The sequence below is a fragment of the Etheostoma spectabile genome, chromosome 24, assembly GCF_008692095.1.
Source record: "Etheostoma spectabile isolate EspeVRDwgs_2016 chromosome 24, UIUC_Espe_1.0, whole genome shotgun sequence".
NCBI lineage: Eukaryota > Metazoa > Chordata > Actinopteri > Perciformes > Percidae > Etheostoma > Etheostoma spectabile.
This window is the reverse complement of record NC_045756.1, coordinates 8,891,558-8,906,343: the sequence shown is the minus strand read 5'-3', so window position 1 is coordinate 8,906,343 and position 14,786 is coordinate 8,891,558. Positions and strand designations below refer to the sequence as shown.

At 40.5% G+C, this 14,786-nt stretch overlaps 1 long non-coding RNA gene across 1 annotated transcript in view; it reads right to left on the bottom strand.

The window, feature by feature from the left end:
* Positions 1-896: 896 nt before the first annotated feature.
* The window catches only part of LOC116674076 (uncharacterized), a 17,159-nt gene continuing 3,269 nt past the window's right edge, over positions 897-14,786 (bottom strand). Inside the window, exons 2-3 of the long non-coding RNA XR_004327950.1 lie at positions 7,582-7,586; positions 897-907 (exon numbers count right to left, since the gene is read on the bottom strand). This is a non-coding gene — a long non-coding RNA (uncharacterized LOC116674076). The remainder of the gene's footprint in view (positions 908-7,581; positions 7,587-14,786) is intronic.

Sequence of the window (14,786 nt, the reverse complement as noted above, 5' to 3'; positions counted from 1 at the left end):
AACAAACAACTCCAAACCTCCATCTGAGACCAAACTTTACTTGTGTAGGAGTCCCTTGGAGAACCGAATGGGTGGAGTATGTCACAGCCCCAAAGAGGTGTTTAAAATCCAGATTTTGCAGTGGTGGGAGGAGTGTTCCAATATTTTATTTTAAGACACAGTAGCAATACAAAAACATGGAAATACTCCACTACAAGTGAAAGCATGTATTTCACATGTGTGTTCATCACTAAAACTACTTATTTCACATACAGTCATTGGAACTATTGTTAATATAGAAATATATTAATTATAGATTAGTTCTGCTTTGATATGGATTATTGCAATATTCTGTGAGCTGAGTGTTTCATATGTAAAATCTTAATCCACAGCTTTCAGATAAACGTAGAGTATAGATTTCTGAGATGTGGGATATAGTATTGTAAAGTGACATCAAATACTCAAGTAAAGTACACTTCGTCCAAAGTGCACTCAAACACAGTACTTAAGGTACGTTCCATCTCTGATATGCAACCTTTTCCTCACCTGGCAGTCCAACAAACTCCACCCAGCTGTTTAAAACAAATGCTTTGAATTATTTGCAGCTCCTATGTTTTCCCTGCTCCGGTATACATACCCAGTGTGTTTATTTCAAATGAAAGGGTGTGGCAAAAGCTGGGTAATGAAACCCAGCTGCAGGCCGCAAAGACACTGGATGGCTTCCCTGACAACATGGGCCAGAGAGAGGGCCGACTCCGAGCGTAACACAACAAGAAAATCAAAAAAATACAAACAAAACGAGTGATTTGCACACAAAAGAAAACTGAATACAGCGCCGGCCGTCCACTGGAGAGAGGATCTTGTAAACAAGTGGCCGTGCTAAAACAATACAGCTGGATTTCCTCTCAGTTAGCGACGATAATCATCACTCACTGTTTACCGCAGTGGAGAGGGGTTCCAGCCCCAAAAGCCTCTGGTTCTCCCCAATAACACAAACGAAGCTGGATCCACTAACTCTATCTCTGTCGTGATGCATTTCTACACCGAGATCTGGCACCGTGCGCCTCACTACTGTCCAAACAGATCACCAAAGAATGCGAGTCATGTGTCTTTTCTGTGCAAATAAAGGTAGTTTAGCTTTAGTGCATTTTTCATCAGAAAACCTTAGTTTAAAATCATAATTTTAGCATAACTTATCTCCTAACTATGACAAAATTTCTCTATTTCTTTTTTTTTTTTTTTTATGTATTTTAAATGTCCTTAATATGCGAGAGACTGGAACTCTATTTCCCCAGCAACATTTCCCAACCATTCCAAAACTAATCATTTCTCTTTATGGAAAAAGAGCTTATCATATGCAAAGTGCTCGACATCAATGTCTTCATATTCTCGTTTGAGAAATTCATTGCGCGGTGAATTCCCTCGGGAATGCTGCAGCAAAGTTTCTGCCTTGCAAAAGTTTTTTTTTTTTTTTTCCTTCCCTTTTTTATTCTCTCACTTTAATTCAACTTGGCACGTTATTTCTCAGAAATACCGTCGGGCTCGGGGGAGAAACACAGACGTGGTCTCACTTGTTAGTGCGGGTTTTAGTGCTGAATAAGGATCAGACAATGGCTGAGGGGAGAGGGGCTGCAGTCTAGCGAGGTATTGACACAGGAGATATTGCCTGAACAAAGTAGATCCGTGAGAAAAGGGAGCGAGCGAGCGTGAAGGAAGAAAAAAAGAGAAAGATTATCTTAATTATCATTCAGGAGCTGCTTAGTGCAGCACCTGTGCATGAATAATGTCATTTATAGGCACATTGAGATGTGCATAATTCCCCCTTAAATCATACACATTAGCGGCATGACAAGGGATGAACAAGTCGGCCTCTCGCAGGCTCAACTACGAGCGAGGGGGTTTATTGTCAGCCCCTCACCTCCCCAATAAGAATGTATTTCTTTATTCAAAGACTCCACTCTTTTCTCATTTAACACTTGCTATTTGGTCCAGCGGAGCTGTGAGGTTACATATCCTGCTTCATATTACCATGCTGGGTTTCATTTGTGCACCGCGTGACTTCAGAATGGAAGATATTTCAGCGCTCTGAGTGTGATTTAACAGCAGAGAGGTTGTATGATCGCACTTGTTTTGAAGTCAAAAAGCAGTGAGGAGCTCCTACCAATTCACATGAATCACTGTGTAGGTCCTCTGGGTCAGTGCCTATGTAGAAATGTAGCTTGGATATTAAACTGAGTGGATGTTAAAGAGGTTTCCTTCAATCAGTGCTCCTGTACTTCTTACGGGCTCGGCAACTGCTTCATGTCATACACTTAAAAGTGCACCCATTTTAATCTGAAGTTCACAGAAACAGCAAGAGGAGTAGCACGAGTCGAGGAGTAGATTCACGAGTAGGTGTGTACTAGACCTGCACGAGTCGATTCTTTAGATTAGAATTAATATCACGATCCTCTGCCACGATTCTTTTCCTCAAAAAGTGGGACGTTTATTGCACACATGAACCATGACAAAACAGAACAAATTGGCGGTACCAAACCGATTTCTTTTGGCACCTACTGCAGATTGCTCATCACCACAAGCCTTCCAAGAAGAGAAGGGAGAGCCCTTAAAACATATTTTCTAAAGTATGATTAAAACTCACAGAAGAAAGTAGTAGCATTTGTGATGCAGTCGGCTCGTAAAATTAAATGACATTGTTGTTTAAAAAAATAAAATCTAAGTTATTTAAAAATTGAATTGCAAACAGGGATGAATCGAGATTGCGATTTTATAACGATTAATCGTGCAGGCCTAGTGTGTACTCGTACTACAGGTACTACGAGTGTAAGCACTGATTCTAAGGACGCCGATATGTTTACTGATATCACACAGTCTGCCAAGGTACGATTTCAATTAAGCGGCCGATACGAGACAACACATAAGCCCATTTACCACAATAAGTTACACACATACACACACGATAGATATATATATATATATATATATATACACATATATATATATATATATATATATATATATATCTTTTTACAAAAAGCAACTAACATATGATTTAATAATTTCATTACTAAGCTTTAACTGACAATTCAATTAAAAAACACTACTCTTTTTGATTAATAAAAGAAATGTAAGGTGGGAATTTCAAAATAAAGGCGAAGCTTGAAGATGATGTGTCGATACTCCATAGTGGTGATATTGGATCGTTGAGGATGGATTTGATACAATTCATCCAGATCTATGCATCTTTACACACTAGGAAGTAATTTTCACTTGGGACATGCCCCCCCCCACGTTTCAAAATCCTGTTTGTGTTTCCTCTACTTTCAACTTAGTTTGATATTATTTTAATTATGAGTGTCAGTGATTGGCCCGTATTTTAAGCAAAAAAAAGATACATAGGTTGCTACTAATTTTTCCAGCATAATTAATCGTTGTGGTCAACTTAATTATTACCTGGATTTTGTGTTACCATAGTCCCTATATATGTATGTAGAAAGGCAGGACATTTTTGGTGGAGGACCCCCAGACCCAGTCTTGTGTCCCCCGCACTTGTCTAACCAACGTTACACCCTTAACTAGTACTACTGTAGAAGCAGATGTAGCATTAGCAGCAGTAGAGATGTAATGCCCCAATCCAATATACAGCATTTGTATTGGCGTCCACACTATCAATACTAGCCTTGTTGCATGAGTACCGGAAACACGCATATTCACATTTAAACATTCTAGAGAAAGCTTTGTAACAGTGTAGCTTCATCTTACCTTACATTGCACCTCATGTTGCTGCAAAATGTGCTTGTGTGCAGTAGATGAGGACCGCTGCTCTCGCACCCGCCAGGGGTTTATTCTCTCCTCTGAAGGAAAAGAAATTAAAGTCAGTACATGAACTTCATATGACTGGAATGCAGGGACTGACTAAAATGTGTCATTACCTCAACCAGAGTTTTTGTCCTGTATTACAGTTAGCGTTTCAAAACTGACTACTACACACACAAAAATGTCTTAAGAGTAACTAATCTTGTATAATGTGTGAATTAACTTTTGCACAGGAACGTACACACAAGCTTACACACAAACTGCATCATTTGGAGTTGTAGAACCACGTCTTTTATTGTGAAGGACTGAAGTACGGTCCCGGAAGTGTCGACTGCATTGATTATAACTTGAGCATTTCCTTCAAATAAAATAAATAGTTAAAAAGTTAAAATAGTTAACACTATATTGCTTAAAACTAGAAAGATAAGTTGCACTTTACACTATTGAATAACTGACAACATTACTGTACATTGCAATTTATATTCGTATTTGAACAGATAGCTAGCTAGCTAGTCCAAATGTGGACCCAGCTAACGTTACATTAAAGACAAATACAGAGATAAACTGTATATAAATCATTGTTAATGTTGTGTTAATGTGTTCATATTCATTTGATATCGTATTCTCCGAATAGGTTTTATTTTCATGCTTCGGCAACATTGTTATTAAGGCTCTCAGGCCACTAGCAGCTTCAATTGAAAACAGCTAAGCTAGTCCTAATGACAACCACCTGCACGCTAAAGCTAACCAAGCTAATTAGTAGTAGCTTTCATTAGCATTCTTGGTTTGCTTAAATACTTTAGCGTAGTTAATTTAAAAAATACAACAGCCTTGGACACAGTCTGAGGAGTCTACATGGGGATTCTACCGCTGTTTGGCGGTTTTACCAGCTTTTAACACTTAATTGACAATATAGGATATTAGAGTATTGGATGACAACATCTAACCTGCTCCGCGTGGCCGTGACCGACCGACTGACTTTTTTTTTTTTTTTTTTCCCTCAACTTTATGTCACAGACTGACGCACACAAATGCGCACGTAAAAATTATATAAATAAATACAAAGAAAATAATTTGTATATTTTACTAAATAGTTAACATAAAACTGTATAATATTATATATGAATATGAATCAGAAAAAGTAAAAAATATGTCCATAACTAAAAAGTTGAAATACATCCACACACATACATATATATACATATACATATATATATATAATATATATATATATATATATATATATACACATAGATACGCATGTATATTTACATATATACAGTACATACACTATATGTACATGTACACATACAGTACATATATACACACACACACACATATATATACACACACACACTCACACATCATACATATACTGTATATACATACATACATACATATATACAGTACATACAAACACATCATACATATACTCTATATACATACATACATATATACAGTACATACACACACATATACATATATATACACACACACACACACACACACACACACACACACACACACACACTTCTTAGTCATAACTGGAGCGTTAATGTAACCAAGCATATTACTCACGTACTGTACTAAAGTACACATTTGAAGTACTTGTAGTTAACTTGAATTGTTTCATTTCACTTCTACTCCGCTACATCTCAAGAAAAATTCTCTTACTTTAACTCCACTACATTCATCTGACAGCTTTAGTTACTAGTTACTTTAGTTACTAGTTAGTTTAGTTACTCCACTACATTCATCTGACAGCTTTAGTTACTAGTTACTTTGTTACTCCACTATCATCTCTGACAGCTTTAGTTACTAGTACTTAGTTAGTTATCACTCATTCATTCTGACAGCTTTGTTACTAGTTACTTTAGTTACTAGTTACTTTAGTTACTCCACTACATCATCTGACAGCTTTAGTACTAGTTACTTAGTTACTAGTTACTGTAGTTACTCCACTACATTCATTGCAGCTTTAGTTAGTTACTAGTTACTTAGTATAGTTTTAGTTACTAGTTAATTTTGTTACCACTCACATTCATCTGACAGCTTTAGTTACTAGTTACTTTAGTACTACACTACTCATATGATGCTTTAGTAATAGTTAACTTGTTACTAGTTACTTTAGTTACTCCACTACATCTTCGACAGCTTTAGTTATATAGTTACTTAGTACTAGTTATTTAGTCTCCACTACATTCATCTGACAGCTTTAGTTACTAGTTACTTTAAGTTACTCCACTACATTCATCTGACAGCTCAGTTACTAGTTACTTTAGTTACTAGTTACTTTAGTTACTCACTACATTCACCTGACAGCTTAGTTACTGTTACTTAGTTTAGTTACTAGTACTTTAGTTACTCCACTACATCACGACAGCTAGTTTACTAGTTACTTTAGTTACTAGTACTTAGTTTACTCCACTAATTCATCCGACAGCTTTAGTTACTAGTTAATTTAGTACTCCACTATATTATTGACAGCTTTAGTTACTAGTTACTTTAGTTACTCCATACATTCTACTGACAGCTTTAGTTACTAGTTACTTTAGTTACTAGTTACTTTAGTTACTCCACTCATTATCTGACAGTTAGTTATACTAGTTACTTTAGGTACTCCACTACATTCATCTGACAGCTTCAGTTTTTAACTAGTTACTTTAGTTACTAGTTACTTTAGTTACTCCCACTACATTCACCTGACAGCTTTAGTTACTAGTTACTTTAGTTACTAGTTACTTTAGTTACTCCACTACATTCATCCGAAGCTTTAGTTACTAGTACTTTAGTTACTAGGTTACTTTAGTTACTCCACTCATTATCCGACAGCTTGTTACGTGATGAGGTTTAAGTCTGTTTTAGTTATAGTACCACTCCTTCATCTGACAGGTTAGTTACGTACGTGTTATGTACTTTAGTTACTAGTACTTTAGTTATCCACTCCATTCTGACAGCTTTAGTACCAGTTACTGTTAGTTACTAGTTACTTTAGTTACTCCACTACATTCATCTGACAGTTTTAGTTACCAGTTACTTTAGTTACTAGTTACTAGTTACTTTAGTTACTCCACTCCATTCATCTGACAGCTTCAGTTACAAACACAAAACATAGAAATGGCTCAGGGTATTTGTGATACGTTATTGCATGGACCCAGGTTCCATTATTGCAGGGACACAGGGTCCATTATTGCAGGGACCCAGGTTCCATTATTGCAGGGATCCAGGACCTCCTGGGCACTGCCATGCTGCTCTTGAGCAAGGCACTAAACCCCTCTCACTCTCAACTGCTCAGGGTGTCTGTTCAGCATTTGCAGCCCCCTCCCTCTACATCTCTCCATTAGTGCATGTACTGAACCTGTATTTCAGGCCTGTGTGTAGTGTGTAATAACAACAGAGTGTAAATTGTAATTTCCCCATAGGGGATCAATAAAGAGTATTCAATTAAGGAAAGCCAGACAGATTGTTTTAAGAGGATGGAAGAATGAAGGGGTGCCGTCTTCAATCCAGGAGTGGGCTTGTGAGGTGGCTAGGGGGGGCGGGGTTTGGAAAGGTGTCACATTAATGTTTTGGTTTATTGTCTATTTTGTTGCCATCTTGTTGAATTGTCCTGAATTTCTTGATTTTTGTCTGAGTGGGTGTTAAGGAAGAGGAAAGAATATCCTTCAAAATGTTAGCCTTTCCAAATACCAGCCTCACAGATCATTTAAAGGGTTTTACATCACCACGACTGGAGCGAGGTATTCATTTAGGTACAGTGCTGTACATGACGTGTGTCCTCTTAACTCCTGCTGTTCTCACACCTTTTGTGTAAACAAGAAAAAAGAAGCTTGTGATACTTTATCCTAATCATGCTCTCTGTGTCCCTAAGGGAAACCCATTTACGCCCAGTGTGTGTCAAACAGTCCTTGAAAATAAAAGTGGTCCGGCCTTCAAATTTGAGTACAAGCTGGGTGGAGTTTGCCAACAGCAATCCACCCTCCGGAGCCGGAAAGTATTTGTCATCCAAATCAGATTTTAGGTTGCCACGGGAGACGTGGGTCCACACACAGAGAGAGAGAGAGAGAGAGAGAGAGAGAGAGAGAGAGGATGCACACAGTACGTAAACCAGAGTAGTAACAAGGCTGTCATCACGGAGAAATGTCAAGTATTCCGCCCTGCTGCCGACTCCTCAGCGCAGCTCGCCGCTGCCGAGGCCCCGGCCCACGCAGTCAAAAGTTCACAGCAACAAAAGAGGGCATTGTGGGTTTTCTCCAATCGGGGGGGTCTTCCAGTTCGAGCCACTTCTGAATTCTAACTATGCCAACAGAGATATGGAGTAGGATTTAACTCAGTGTGTGGACCCTCCTCTGTGCCAGGGTCAAACTGCCGTTTTAAAACCCTCTGAACGCTCGCTCATTAGCCCGGGCGGCGGGCCTGGTGGGTGGGCGGTCTTCGTCATTTTGTGTAAATGTCAGTCGGTCGCCAAAAGAGATTTGATTGGATGTCGGACTGAAATCAGTGGGAACAAGTGTACATTTTCTCATAAATTATTCCCAAAACTGAGAGCAGCTTCAGCTTGTTATTTCAAAAGTTTCCTCACAAAAAGACAAAAAAAAAAACTGTGTAGTCCACAGATAAGCTAATTCAGTAAAACATTACTAAACAAAATTCAGAAAAGTTGAAAGAACGTCAGTAGGCAATTATTGATTATGGTGTAGCTGCTTCGATGCAGAATCGCCCAGGTTCACATCGCGATGCAATTATTCATGATATTCCAGATTGAGATGCAGATTCTGAACGCGCTGTGTACTGTACATGTCCAAAGAATACCTGTAATATCTGAATGATACCTGAATGTCCCACATGTCTTAATCTGAGAAATTAAATTTGGAAACAGGTCTTATTCTGAATATCTAAAACAGAATCTGCTGTTTACATGACCTGAATCAAATTCAGCATATTGCCATGTTTGAAATACACATGAAATGTGCATGTAAAAGTACTCGTGGTATGGTCTATCGTTGTTTGAGACTTTAAAGTGACTGTACACCTGATGACAAGTTTGAATCCCCTCTCTCTTTATTGTCTCCCCAAAAAATTAAAAAAATAACTGACGTTACTATCCTGAACCACAGCAGCAACATAAGGATTCATATTCAGGTCATTATTCCTAATACCTCTGAGTATTCGGGTAATATTTGATAATTGCAGCGGAGTGACCTTAGGACAAATGCCATTATGAGTTTGAAGGATCCCGACTAATCTGAAAGATGTAATTCCCTCTGAATATGTTCGGAAAGGCCGCGCCGACTTGATAACGTGTCTGAACTCAAAGTTGTATTTATCCACCGCTACTTGATATCTTTAAGATACTGCAACACAAATAAATTATTCATGTCAATTAGCTTTTCATCTTCCAAGATGCAAAACTTGTGTGATCCCTTTAACAACTATTTATTTCATGCTGAAACAGAGCTCTCCCTGGAAGCCCACTGCTATCGCCCGAGGACATGTCTTTTAAATAAAAGCATCAGAGCTTTGCATACCTACAATTTGCATATTAAAGGCACCGGGAGACAGATGATAGAGGAATTGGGCGAAGCAATCTAATCATCGCTCAGCACTGGCTGGAATGCCAAAGTCTTTTGGGTTTGGCCCTTCAGAGACGCGTCGGCAGCAAATGAAAACGTTCACAAATTAGCAACAAAAAAAAATTGTTATTGTCGGGTATTGTTGGAGCTCTGTTACCATGTCTTTCTCCGTGGTCTGCAGTGATTTTTGACAACTCACTTCCTGCAGCTGCAAAGATTAATCGATCACTTAAGATCATCAGTCAACTATTAATCTAATCGCAGACTATTTGGATAATCCATAACTCCGTTTGAGTCATTTGCTATGGGTAAAAAAATCTAACTTTCTCTGATTCCTGGTTGTTAAATGTGAATATTTTCACTGTAAGAAATAAGTCTGTGAAATAAAAATAATAAAGTTCTGGCAGCTCATTACCCGGACTTTGCCTTGAATGGAAAACGGAAATCATGTGTGTAGCTACAGTTAGGCCTTTGTAAAATTCCTTCAGTCAGTAAACTTCTGGAAAAAAGCAACCAAAACATATAAGAAAAACTTCAAAAATGTCATAAAAAGTGACAACGTGAACTTCTCTGGACTCCAAATCCCTTGGTTGCTGAAAAAAGTTGCAGGAGCAAAAACAAACGAATGCTCTATGAACAGTTACTATAAGTACTATAAGTATAAGTTACTATAAGACAGTCAACTGAGTATCTTTGAGTTATGGACAAAACCAGACACTTAAGGACATCACCAATTAATTCTTCTCCATTTTTGAGACCAAACAACTAATTTAATAATAAAGAAAACATGTGACGGATTAAATCAACATGTGAATTGCAGGTCTGAATAGTAAACAGTGAGAGTGTAAAAGTCATTTTCTAATGAGCTGAACTATAAAACACCAGTGTGTGTAATCTCAGAGGACTGTTGGTTTTAAAATCAGATATGATGCAGATCATGTTTTTTTACTGTTTCCTGAGGTTGTGGATTTATGAAAGACTTCTAACAAGATTTGACTCCAACTCGGCAACAAATACAAAGTGTGTGTGTGTGTGTGTGAGAGAGAGAGAGAGTTGTGTGTCTCTAAGTGTGTGTGTTGTGTTTGTCTGTGAGTGAGTGAGTGAGTGAGTGAGTGTGTGTGTTGTGTGTGTGTGTGTGTGTGTCTGTGAGTGAGTGTGAGTGGTGAGTGAGTGAGTGAGTGTTTGTCTGTCTGTATGTTTGTGTCTGTAAGTGAGTAAGTAGTGAGTGAATGAGTGAGTGAGAGTGTGTGTGTGTGTGTCTGTCTGTCTGTGTGTGTGTGTTCGTAAGTGAGTGAGTGAGTAAGTTGTGTGTCCTGTGAGTGAGTGATTGAGTGAGAGTGTGTGTGTGTGAGTGGTGTATTGTCTGTCTGTGTGTCTGTGAGTGAGTGAGTGATGATGCCTGTGTGGGTGTGTCTCTAAGTGTGGTGTGTGTTTGGTCTGTGAGTGAGTGTTTTTGTTTGGGTGTTTGTGTCTGTGTTGAGTGATTGAGGTGAGTGAGTTGAGTGATGATGAGTGGTGTGTTGTCTTATGTGTGTGTTCTGGTAAGTGAGTGAGTGAGTAAGTTGTGTGTGTGGCCTGTGGTGAGTGAGTGCAGTCCTGGTGTGTGTGTGTGGTGTGTGTAATGTGTGTGTCTGTCTGTGTGTGTCTGTAAGTGAGTGAGTGAGGCTGTGTTGTGTGTCTGATGTGTGTGTGTCGGTCTCTGAGTGAGTGATGCTTGAGAGTGTGTGTGTGTGTTTGGTTTTTGTGTGTGTGTGGTGGGTGTCCTCTCTCTGCCTGCATCATGCTGATCACCTCTGATAGGCTGCTGCCCTGTGGCTACACATGTCCTGTTTAGGCGTGGACACAGAGACACCGGCTATGATATCATGGTCAAAGACGCTCTTTTGAATTTATTTTTTAAAGTTTGTCCCTTTTTGCAGTGCTCTTGGTGTTTTTTGGGATGTTTTTCTCCACGTTTTTGTCACCTTGCCCAAAGTCAATTTTTCCTGACCCCTATAAACCTGTCAGTGATAAATGTGACATGGTTCAACGTTTAAATTCAGGGCTCAGCCCAAACCTAAGGGGGGTGTGGGGGGGGTGATGTGTGCATGTCCCCCGGTGTACCCACAGTATGAAAGCTGTGAATGTTACATAAATCTGTAAAATAACAGCAAATGTACATCAAGACTTCTGTCTTGTAATTAAGTTTCTGTTCATTTTTGGTTTACCTACAGTAAATTGTATAACATTATGAGGACTATTTCTGTCAGTCAGTCGGTTATATTTTATTTTTGTCATGCCCCCCCCACCCCATACGGGATTACAAGTCACCCCCAGTCTATTCAACAGACATCTTCCAGTCTTGCACATACAAATCATGTGGTGAAATACATCAATAACAGATAAATAACTGAAGACGAAAAGTGTGAAATAAGACCAAAGCTGTATTTACAAGGCATGTCCAAAGTTTGGCCCCTGGGGGCCAATCATGGCCTGTGCCCGGATATCACTCCAGCCACATCCTCGGTTTGTGAAAGACAAGAGTAAGAGTCATGAACGTTAGACAACTTGTTTGGCTACTCATAATAAGTCATGTTTAAATGAACGTGAGGTACAAGGTATTGATTATCATCAATATGAAGGTATTCCATGTAGTGTGTTCGGTTATCTGACTGCAGAATTGTTTTGTTGTTTTTTTAGATTTGATACGCCTGAGTGGCGTAGATTTGGTCACATAGCCAATGTAAAAGTTAGATTGGTGCATTTGTATTTCACATTTCTTGTTGTCAGAAGGGACCACTGGCTCCCAGGAATCTTTACATTATCAAATCTGGCACTCTTTAAAAAAAAGTCCCAGGCCCTCTCAAGATAACTGGCTACTTTATGTATGAACAGCCATCTAGTTAATACATAGCTATCTCTTGAGAGTGTGTGAGGACTCTGAAGCAGAGACTGTGCAGCTCTGAGTGGAAACCAAGTGCACGAAGTTCAGAGCGAAACACTTCAGCCAGCGTCACTCTGCTGGTGGTAATGTGATTTGTCCCCGTGGCTACCAGGTCCTGGATCGGCCCGAGACAGGCAGGAACGAGAGCTAGCCCCCCCCCCCCCCGAGTCCATCCGACCCCTCACCGCTAACGGGTCACGTCACACGCGCCGGTTGTCACTCGCGGTGTCCACTCACTTCGGACCTGACCCACTTCAGCCAGTCCAACCTACACCACCATCCCCATCCCCATCCCCATCATCATCATCATCATCCCCATCATCCCATCAGCATCCTCCCTGCCTCGGCCGATCGGCCCTGACACCCTGCAATCTGAGCCACGCAGCTATTTAAAGCCTTCAGACCGGATCAGAGGCAGCGTCACACCCTCGATCCGACATCGTCACCGACAGCAGATTGATGCTCGGCGAGATCACGCAAATGAGGGCGGCGGCGGGGGCGTTTATGAGAGACGGACCGTCGTGATGGAGAAAACTTCTCTGACAAACTTCTCAGTACACACTAAGAAATATCTGTAATAACAGGTTGTACTGTATATTTGAACAGAAAATCTCCATAGAAGTGGTTCCCAGTTTTATTTTTGTTCTTTACATTTCGAATGTCTGTCCACGTTGTCCCTTTTTAAGATGTTCAGTGCTTTTTACGATGTTTGTCTCCTTTTTGACATTTTCTTACACTTTTGTAAAGCTTTTTTTGGATGTGTTATGTTCCTTTTCAGACTTTTTAACTACATTTTTTATTTAAAACACTTTCCAAAGTTCTTGTTGCCTTTTTTTGTTGTGTTTTTGCCACTATTTCTGCATTTTTGTACCACATTTGTGAAGCTTTTTCCAATATTTTCACCACATTTTCTCACTATTCCCGCAGTTGATTTTTCTCTACACTTTTGACATTTTTGTTGTTTTATTGCCAACATTTTTGTCTCTTTTTTCTTTAAATGCTATTAAATTGAATAAAAGACCACAGAGGTCTGATATGGAATCTTTAACAGAAGAGTTAACTATCAGTCAAAAATCACACAAAACAGGGGGTTCTGGGGGTAGCCTGCTCCTACCAGACTCTGCTCCAGTAGCCTGGTCCTACCATACTCTGGTCCAGTAGCCTGGTCCTACCAGACTCTGGTCCAGTGGCCTGGTCCTACCAGACTCTGGTCCAGTGGCCTGGTCCTACCAGACTCTGGTCCAGTGGCCTGGTCCTACCAGACTCTGGTCCAGTAGCCTGGTCCTACATATAACCTGGTCCTATCTGACTCTGATACAGCAACCTGGTCCTACATTTAACCTGGTCCTACCAGACTCTGGTTCACTAACCTGTTCCTACCAGGCTCAGGTACATTAGCCTGGTCCTACCAGACTTTTCATTAGCCCAGAGGGTCTGGCCTCTCTCTATCGACCTTGAAGGCGGGTCCTCTGTTGAAGTTTAAAACTATTGGATCTGCCCAGAGACACTCTGGATCTGCCATAACCAATCGCTAACATTTAGCCGTGACATTAGCTTAGCATCACTAGCATTTGCCTTAGCCAACTCCTTCACCACTGACGGAGCGAGCTGGGGGGGGAGGCCGAGTTGAAGCCCGAGTTCCTGCTCGGGCTTCAACTTCTAGATATTCTAACCCATTTCTCCACACATTTATGGACTGTGATGATACAAAACCCAGGAAATAATACAGTTGATTATAATAATAAATTGTTCTAGAAAGATTAGTACTGATCTAGATATAAGAAAAATAAGTCTTACTTTCTTGAGATGTCTAAATTAAATAAACTAATTTGATTCCGAGTGGAAATTCCGCCCTGGGCTACATTTTTCGTTTGTGTGTTACAAGTGCGTGGTCGACGGGAAGACAATTAGGAGGGTTGAAGAAAGACAACTGCTGCGGCTGAGCTCAAGTCTTCCTCCATGTCGTTGTCGCCCCTCGTGTGGCACGCTGGCACGGCCTCCTGGCCGAGCGAGGTCCGAATGGCGTCGCAGACTTTCCTCAGCACACATGGCCGCCCACGTCCCGCGCAGCTTGGGGTGCCACCCTCGCCCCTCGCCCCTCGCCGCCGCCCTCCACAGATCCATTTAGAGCCTCGTTTTTTTCTGGAAGGTACCACCTCGCTTCGCCCAGGGGACAAATGTGAATCGTTACAGTCAGACCGGCTTTGTTACAAACACCACGGTCTCACTGCTAGCACGCCGGCTGGGCCCTGCTGATAGCTGGTGCCACTGCCAAGGTGGGCCCGGACACACACACACACACACACACACACAACTTCAAGCTACCCACACACACACAAACACACACACACACACACACAAGCTGCCTACACACACACAAAAGCTGCCTACACACACACACACACACACACACAGACACACACACCCTCAAGCTGGTCGAACACACAGACACACACCTTCAACACACACACACACACACTCTCACACACACACAC